Source organism: Tupaia chinensis, unplaced genomic scaffold (assembly GCF_000334495.1).
Source record: "Tupaia chinensis unplaced genomic scaffold, TupChi_1.0 Scaffold148296_1, whole genome shotgun sequence".
Taxonomy (NCBI): domain Eukaryota; kingdom Metazoa; phylum Chordata; class Mammalia; order Scandentia; family Tupaiidae; genus Tupaia; species Tupaia belangeri.
In genome coordinates, this window is record NW_006208147.1 from 883109 (window position 1) to 893018 (window position 9910).

Consider the following 9910-nt stretch of genomic DNA (forward strand, 5'->3'; position numbering starts at 1 on the left):
AACAATTCCGTTTGATTCTTTTTTATGGTGTCTATTTCTTCTTTCAAGTCATGAAAAGACTTCCTCTTCTCCTGGAGCAACTTGTCTCTTTCCTCTTTTTCTCAGTTAATTTGGTCACTACAAATATTCTGAATTCCTTATCAGACATGTCCATGATGTCCATTGTATTGACTGTGGGTAATGTGAGCTTGATGGTTTTCCTTGGGAGAGAGGCCTTTTGTTGGTTTCTCATATTTCTTGAGCCTCTGTGATTGTTCCTAGTCATCAGATGATCTATATGTTGCTTCCTAACTTATTTAAGGTAACTCTGAGTGTTAAAACTTGTACAGGATTAGAAATTTGATGATTTATCTTATGGTTGGCCTATCTGTTGCTCACAATTACCATAAACTGTTGCAACTAGTCCTGGATGGCCCAAAGTACTCCCTGTTTCTAAGGAGTGTTGAGCCTCCAAGTGACCTAATAAGCAACACCTCAAGAGCAAAGAAAAAAAATTCAAAGTGCTAAAATTCAGAGAGTCCAAAGGCAAGTGGAGAAGGGCCAGAGGATGAGCAACGGGTCCCAGGTGGAAGGGCCTGCAATCACAGGCAGCCTGGTGTCTGGAACTGCTGGCCAGCTCAATCAGGTTTGCAGGTGGGGTGGGGTGGGGTTTGTCTTAAAGTCCCAGGGAACCAACCTGAGGTCCAGAGAGTAATAGGGGTGGGGATGTGAGAAGGTCCCAGGTGGGTGGGCCTACAGCAGCAGGCAGCCTGGTGTCCCAAACTCACTAAAATGTTTTTTTATGCAACTTAATTTTTTGAGTTCTTATAGCTCAACTCTGCATTTGAGTGATAGTTTAGGTGTAGAAGTTTAGTTGAAAATCATTTGAAGTCCTTGTTCAACTGTCTTTCAGGAAGCAGTGTTGTTTCTGAGAAATGCAATTCTAATTTGAATCTTATTCCATGTTACCTGTCTTTCCTTTCTGGATATTTTAATAATTTCTCTTTTTCCTTAGTATACTTAAATTTTATTTTGTTTGGTGTCAACTTTTTTTTCTTTTGTCTACTGAACTCTCAGTATACCTGATTAGTTTGAAGATTCATGTCCCTCACTTCTGAAGGTTTTTCTTGTGATAAGCTTTAGATAATTTTCTCCTCTTGATTTCTATTTCTCTGTAGGATTTTTGTTAGTTGGATGTTGAACTTCTATTCTTTCCATTTTTAAATGTTTATTTTTTGTCAGAGTTTATTTTAACCTTATATTCTAATCTATTTAGTTTTATATTTTCTTAATTACATTATTTCTTTACAAAAAATCCCTCTTTGACACACAAAGTATTGTAGGCAAAAACATAATAATACTTCATCCAATTAAAAAAATTACTTCAAATAGAGCTTTGTGAATAATTTTCCAATTATAACTTCTTATTTTTTTTTATTATTGCCATGTAGGTTTCTTTTGTTTGTTTGTTTGTTATAGGGTACGCACACTCACCAGAGAGACAGAAAGTGAGAAGTCACCCTGCAGGGGGGATGGCCACGCTGCAATCCCTTCTCCTCCATTCTCCACTCGGGATCATGAGCACGCATGCACACGTGCCCAGCATGAGTTTAAGCCTCTGTGTCTGGGACTAGACCTGCAGTCAGCTACATGGGAGTCCAGCAACATAACCATTATGCCAACTGCTGGTCCTGGTCCCAGTTTTTTATGTTTTTACTACATATTGTTTTGCATGCTTAAATTTTTTTTATAGGATTGGCATAAAACTATAAGAATTACTACTTAATTTGCTTTTTGTTGCTCAAAATTGTGTTTGTGAAGCTTATGTAAAGTAATACATGTAATTCTCATTTGTTCATTAATATAGTTCCATTGTGTAAATATCCTGATATTCTACATTATAACTGATCCATTCTCCTCTTGATGGACATTCAGATTGTTTCCATTTGTTCTCTTTTCTCCTCCCTTATTTTATTTTTATTTTTACTTATTTATTTACTTTGTTTGTTTGTTTTTGCCATACCAGTGTGATTTTCAAGTCACTGATCTGGGACTCGATTTACAGTCAGTTATGTGGGAGTACTGCTTCTTATCTACCATGCCACCTCCTGGCCCCACTCTTTCAGTGATTTATTATTATTATTTTTATTGTTAATTTTTTTTTCCTGTCTCAAACAATGTGACCATAGACATTCTTACACAAGGTTCCTTACATGCCTCAGTGTTTTTTCTGGGGTTCATACAAGAGTGATACTATGGGAGCCGGGACCAACAGGTGGCATAGTGGTTACATTGCTGGACTCCCACATTACTGACTGTGGTTCAAGTCCTGGACCTGGTGGCTTGAAAATCACACAGGTATGCGTGCATGCCCAATATCTCAGGAGGAGAATGAAGAAGGGATTGTGATGTGGCTATAAACTATGGGGGGGAGGGATTTCTCACTTTCCCTCTCACTGTCTCTCTCTCTAGTGAGCACATGCACCCTTAGGCAAAAACCTCTAAACTATATAAGAATATATTGTGTGGACCAGCAGGTGGCATAGTGGTTAAGGTGCTGGACTCCCACATGGCTGACTGCAGTTTGAGTCCTGGACCTAGTGACTAGAAATTTCACGCTGGGTACATGTATTTGCATGCCAAAATTCCAAGAGGTGAATGAAAGAGAAGGGATTGCTGTGTGGCCATACCCTTGGGGGTGATTTCCTATTTTCTAACTCCCTCTGTTTCTCCGTGTCTCTCTGGCAAGCACACACACTCTATAGCAAAAACCTCTCTAAAAAAAGATGAGTAATATTGCGAGTCACAAATGTACTCACTTCAACTTGGAAGGTATTGATTACAAAAGGTGATTTAGAAATTTACTCTCCCACCAACAGAACTTCTGTCACCCTACAGTCTTGTCTATAGTTAATACTGTCACTTTAAACATTTTTTTTCCAATTTAATGATTGCAAAGTTGTATTGCAAAGTGTTTTTAATTTTCATTTCCCTCAGGAATAATGGCACTTGCTGTTTATATTTTCTTCTTTTCGATTTGCTGGTTTATAGTCTCTGCTTTCTCTCCTGCTGGGTTATGTATATTTTTCATATTGTTTGGCATAATAACTCCTTTTGCATTGCCCTTTGTTTTTCCTTTGTGGATGAACTATCTTCTGCTATCACTCTGAGAATACTCATTATACTTTTGAAGTTTCTTCTCCTTGGAGTGTCAACTTTGTTTTTTATAAGTACTTATACTTCTCTTTCACATTTGTGTATTTCCTCAAACACCTGGTGATATTTGGTTATCTTTTTATATGTAAAGGTGAACTACTTGACTTGTAGCTCTGTGTGGTTAAACAGAGCTAAGTGATTAAATGGTTATTTATGAGCCAATTTGCCCTTTTATAAGGGACTTTTCCTTAAGGCTATTCAGATTTTCCAGAGAAGATGCCTTCAATCTTTGCTTTGGATATTTAGGGATATAGCGGGAATAAGCTAGATAGCCTGAAATATAATGGGAGCAGGGCTGATATCTTGAATGTACCAGAAGCAGGGTGGGGAGAATGCTTTTTTCACTTAGTGCAGAGAATCATCCTTCTTTGTCAAGAGTGTGGGCTCTGGCATTTGGCTGCTTGGATTTGCAAACTGTCACAATCATTTGTGGGGTCATGGGAAAGTTCTTTAACTATGTACTCAGTCTCCTCATCCATAACATGGGAATGTAACCCTTCTTATCCAGAGAGCTGTTATCATGATTAACAGATTCAGGAGACATTATACTATATGATCATTAAGGACCATAAGGGTGAAAAGAAAAACTTGGCATTCAAAAAAATTCCCCAAGGGCTAAAGACCAACTCACCACACTTTAGAGAAGGCACATGCCCTAGTCCCTCCATTGGACCATAGTTGTGAAAATACAACTATATTTATAGCAAACACACACAACCTTGGCAACTGGGAAAATGAGTGCTTGAAATCTCAGAAAATTCCATATTTTGCTGCTATTTGGAAAATCACCCCTGTAACAAGCTCCCCTAAGCTCTGGCTTTCTCTCTTCTGGGAATGGAAGAGAATCATCTGTCTGAATGCCTTGGCAGTGGATTAAACTCTCAGAGCTTTATCTCTACAGGCTCTGCACCCTTCACAAGGCTCCTCTAGAATAAATAACCATTGCTTTTCACCTGCAGCCAATGGACTAAAGATTTCCTCTCAGAAAAAGCCTATTTACTAAAATTAATTCTTCTACTTTTCAATCTTTAACTTTTCAACAACCAGAAATGTGTCAGAATGGAGTAGCTCCTTCTCACAACAAGCTTAGATTACAAAGAGCCCAGAGGTAGAGTTATTGCTGTTTTAAATAAAGTATTAATTCAGCAAAAGACATCGACTAGATATAGAAATTTAAGCATCTCTGCTTTAACTTGTACTGGTTTGTAGATAAAAGGATTTTATTATCTAAAAAGAAGAAGTTAGCTTGAAGTGTCTCAAAAGTACAGTCTTAAAACCTATCCCTTTGAAAAGGTGCTTTCCAAACAATTAAGATGCTTATGTTAAAAATATATATGAAATGTAGCTGATTTGTATTTGAAGACCTGATAGAATTTGGTTGGCTTATTTTCTTTTAGCTAGAAGACAGGGTGACATAAAATGTTTAAACTTAATGGTTGCAAATGAATCAAATTAAATTAATTTTTAAAAATGATTTTTAATTGCCAGAGGGCTTATGTACTCACCAGAGTGAGACTGGGGAGGGGGGGAGAATCCCCCAATGAGGCATTGCCATACCTCAATCCTTTTTCCTCCATTTCTCCATATTGTCAGTATTTTGTTTTTTAAGCCACAAGGCTGGTATTCCAGCCATGCTTGGTCATATGGATCTGGTCCCATTAACTACTAGTTTACATGACTGGCCTTTAAAGCAATTCTTTTTTTAACCTGGCAGAACATTAAGCTCAAAGAGAGAAATTTAACTTGGAATAAAAAGTCAGGCTATAAATAATTAATAAGAAGTTTAAACCAGGGGCCATCAACAGGTGATGTGGTGGTTAAGGCACTGAAATCCCACATGACCTACCATGGTTTGAGTCTTGGGCTCAGCAGCTTGAAAGTCATGCCAAGAACGTGAGTGTGTGAACTCAAAATATTAGGTCATTGGGATAGTCATGACATATTTTTCTATGTAAAAATGTGTCATGACTTTCTAGACAACCCCATATTAGGAGGAGAATGGAAGAAAAGAGATTGCAGCATGGCATCCCCTCTGGAGGGTGATTTCTCACTTTCCTTCTTGCTGTCTCTTTCTGGCAAAAATCTGAAAAATATAAAATAAAATAAAAGCTTTGGTAAGAGATTAGACATTAAGAGAGAGAGAGGGAGAGAGGAGTAAGAGAAAGAGAAACAAAACACAGTTTAAAATCTTACATATTAGCAAAAGCCCCAGTTACAGGAGGTTAGATTCTTTGTTATTTTTATTTTTTTAAAATATTTCCTAAAGAAATATTTAACTTAGATTTGTGAAATCTGGGGAGAGAGTGGCATCTGAGAGGCAATGGAGGCATGCATTTAAATTGTAAAAGCTGACAGCAAGCAAACAAAAGTCTGCAAAATAAAACTGAAAAAAATTACTTTTCTAACATTTAAAGAATGAATTTCATATGCATGTATTTGTGCTGTATTTTGAATACATACCATTATGTAAAATGAAAAATTAAGAATTAGGAGCATGACATATTTAATACCACACCAGAATTTGCATTTCTGTACTAAAACTAAATAGCTAAAGCTTTAGGTAAATATTTTGCAAAACATAAAGATTTCAACAAAAAATGTATTATAATTAAAATATTATAATTGAGCTTTGCTCAGTGGCTATATTGTAGTCAATGAAGTTTATCTAAGACGTGATTATTGCTAATTGTAATCTTTTCCAAATAACCTTGCCAGGGCTACTTCCAATATTAAGGCGGCTGAATTCCACATGTCTGACTCTGTGGTTTAGTCCCTCACTGGTAGTTTGAAAATCATGCCAGGTGCATGTGCATGTCTAAAATCTTGAGAGGAGAATAGAGGAGGAGGGATTGTGGTGTGGCCATCCCCCCTAGGGGTGATTCTCACTTTTTCTCTTTCTGTCTCTCTGTCTCCCTGGTGTGTGCATGTATCCTATGGCAGAAATGTAAAAGAAAAAAAAATTGTTATAATTGAAAAAACTGGTATCTTTTACGGTACAATTCAAACTGGAAGTTATATGAATCCATAAGAAACTTTCTATTCATTCTCTCTAGGTATGTTTTTAAAGTATAATATCTGATACATTTTTCAATTTAAAAGTTGTTTTGTTCTATTTTGAGATTTTAAACTATACTTTACAAGCATTGTATTTTAATATATTTTGATGTTTTCTAAATACTAATTTGAAAAATTAATTTTGTAATTAAATAATTAGATTTTGTATAGCACTCGTATAATAGATATTTGTGGTTACCCAAAGGTCTCTATAAACTATACACTCTATACACTAGATATATGTATAATAATCAAGATAAAAGTATTAATAGCATTTATAAAGTTTTATTTAGATAGTAATTAGTTTTTAATAATATATGATTATCACCTAGTGCTCTACGTTAAATTCTGTCACAGCACTTAGACACCAGTATCACAGATGGTAAAATGTAAAAGAAAAAGGTAATTCCGTGATGCTATGTAATGACACACTCTTTAAGGTCAACAGTGTGTGTTTTCCATCTAGATGCCTCTGTTTCCCGTAGTGTGCCTGACAGGAAACAGAGACTCAATCATCTCTTGCCATTTTACTATAAAGAGTCTGAGTCTAGTCATTGAGTTCAGAGTTGGTTAAAATCACATTTGCAGATTTCTTTTCTAGCTCTTTTCCCACTGTCTCTTGCTGTTCTACATTTCAACAGCATTAGGGTGCAAGGATAAAAAAATCCTATCTTACACGACGACAAAATGCTTCTTTCTCCCTCAAAATATTTGTAGCTCTTCAACAGGAAAAGCAAAAGCTCTCATTAGACACGTTGTAGGCATACAGATTGGGCATTTCCAACATGCTACTGCTAACATTTCCTCAAAAACTGTTTTTTTCCCCCTCTCACAGCAGTAAAATGATTCATTGCTTGTCTCATGAAGATCTGAGGGAAGGTTAGAGGTTGCAGAGAGACTGAGAAAAATGCCCATTACTGAGACCTGCTTGATAGACAGTTAATAGCTGTGTTCAAAGATGAATTGGTGTTATTAAAAATAGAGCTGAGCAAACTAAAGCCTCATTTCAAAGCTTTGTGAGAGTGGCAAGAAACTTCTATTCATGAGAGATGAATAGATGGAATTAGACACAACTTGAAATCTAAAAGCATTTTTGACACAAAGGGACTCACTCAATGTCTGGGAGGTGTCACTTCTCACAGGTAATATGCTTACTCCCCTTAGGGTAAAGTCTCCAGAGGCTCAGATATCCCTTCTGTTTTGGGTTCTCATTCTGAGTTAGCTTTCAGGCAAATTATGCATGCAGGAAAGGGATAAATTACTTTTCCATAATTCTTAATCTTTTAAGGTCCAATCCGTCACATCCTTGGGTCCATGCAGAAAGGAAAAAGTCTTCCTGGTTAGTGGATCAGAAGAGAGATTGGATGAGAGGTTCCACTTGACGTGAAAATTGTTCTTAAAAGGTTTTTTGAGCTGCACAGGTCAAAAGAAATATCTTCCCCCACCTCCTTTATACAGGACAAAACCCTTTATTCTCCTTTAGAGTGATGAAAAGAAAGGAGGTGGAAGAAGCACAGGGGGCCTCCATGCCAATCCAATGATCACTCACAATCACTGGTTCCACAGAAGGCAGCGATTGAAATGCTCTGTACCCTGTTGCATGGTATGGAGCTTTATAAAAAGGGGCACGTGAAGGCAAACTTGATTGAGATCCATGGGTGAAGTAACTTTTTTCCTTCTAATATTTTATTTGGCATTTTTTTTCTTTTTAAAATTTTGATGTTGCTGGAGAACACAGTCCTTCTTTATCCATTTATGAGCCTGTCTCTTTCTAAGGCCAATTTCTCCTGAAGAATCCTTCCCCAAGTTGGGAAAAGAAATAGAGGATGACTCTCTAGCCAAGTGAGGCAGGGTGAGGTGAGAAAACACTGCACAATAGAGTTAGTAGACTGGGGTTGAGACATTACCGCTGACTCATCTGGCCTGAGAGAGATTCTTACTTTTACTAAGGCCTGATGCTCAGCATCTGTGCCTCTTCTTTCTGGGAACTGTATTGAGTACAAATCACACTTGAGAAACCACCCGGGGGGAATGACATTCATGCTTTGGTTTAGGTGGAATTGTTATTATCTGTCTCTAGAGGTGGGCTTGATTAGTAAAAACAAGTGAATCTATTCCATCACTTTATTAACTAATAAGAACCAATGTAATGTGTTGGACATTTGCAGTCTTCTTGGGTATAGACACTTCCTCCCTTTTGCAGTAGCAACTAGAAATGTCTCTCTGTTGTCTTTTGTATTAGTTTCCTAGGGCTGCCATAACAAAATTCCATAACTGAGTGGCTTAAATAACATAAACTTATTGCTTCACAGTTCTGAAGTCTAGAAGTCCAAGGCCTAGGTATCAGCAGGTCTGGTTTCTCTTGAGACCTCTCCTCACTTGCAGATGGCTACCTTCTCACTGTGTCAAAATGTGATCCCTCCTCTGTGTGCCCCTATCCTTGGTGTTTCTCTGTGTGTCCAAATTTCCTCTTCTTCATAAATATACAACTCAGATGGAATGAAATCTCATCCAAATGGCCTCATTTTCACTAGATCACCTCTTTTTTTTTTTTTTTTTTGGAGAGGTTTTCGCTATAGAGCGCACGTGCTCACCAGACAGAGAGAAACATAGAGACAGAAAGCAAGAAATCTCCCCCCAGGGGGGATGGTCACGCTGCAATCCCTTCTCCTCCATTCTCCTCTCGGGATCTTGGGCATGCATGCACATGCACTCGGCGTGAGTTTTAAGCCACCGGGTCTGGGACGCGAACCACGGTCGACTATGTGGGAGTCCAGTGACATAGCCATTACGCTAACTGCTGGTTCCCTAGATCACCCCTTTAAAGGCCTTATCTCCAAATATAGGCACATTCTGAGGTTAGGGCTTCAACATATATTCCTGTGTTGGAGGCACACAACTTATCCCAAAGGACCTAGGATAAAGCGTAGGAAGATACAAAGTCTGAGGTTACAGCAGCCTTTTCTCCACTGTAAGAACTCACCTGAGGATGAAATTTACCTTACATGTGATACAACAAAATGGTAGAAGGCATCCAGATCTCTGAATTACATCATTTCCCAAAACTACTACTGTTGAGTTACATGAACTTTTCACTTCTACTCATTATTAAAGTTAATATTAATTGGAGTTCTGTCATAGATTCAGGACCATTAGTTTAGTACTACAACCAAAGCATTCCTAATAGACTCAGTTACTTTATGTAGCAGTGAGTCATTTTAAGTCAAAATTGTGGGTCAGGCCATAGTTCAATGGTTAAGGGAGATGGATTCCACATGGCTGACTGCATACAAGTACTGACTCCAGTGACTTGAAGAACATGCCATGTGGTGTATGCATGTGTGTGCCTAAAATCATGTAGGAAAGGAGAGAAAAGGATTGCAATGTGACCACATTTCATTGGTGATCACCTTCTCTCTTTCTCTTTGTCTCTCTGTTTTTCTATGGTAAGTGCACATGTTTCTGTAGAAAACATTAAAATAAAGAGTTTGAGCTAAAAAAGAGAATTGCATAAAATAATTCATTAGAAGTTTCCAATAGAGCATTTCACTAAATCTAAAATGCCGTTGATTACAACATCATGGTTTTATGGCTCAAAGGAAAAACAAAAGCACATCAAGTAAACTATAATATGATGACTTGTTATCACTTAGATTTTTAA

At 37.5% G+C, this 9910-nt stretch overlaps 1 pseudogene; it reads left to right on the forward strand.

Annotated features, from left to right (window-relative positions):
* Positions 1-5820: 5820 nt before the first annotated feature.
* Positions 5821-6008, forward strand: LOC114006489 (uncharacterized; annotated as a pseudogene).
* The last annotated feature ends 3902 nt before the right edge of the window (positions 6009-9910 follow it).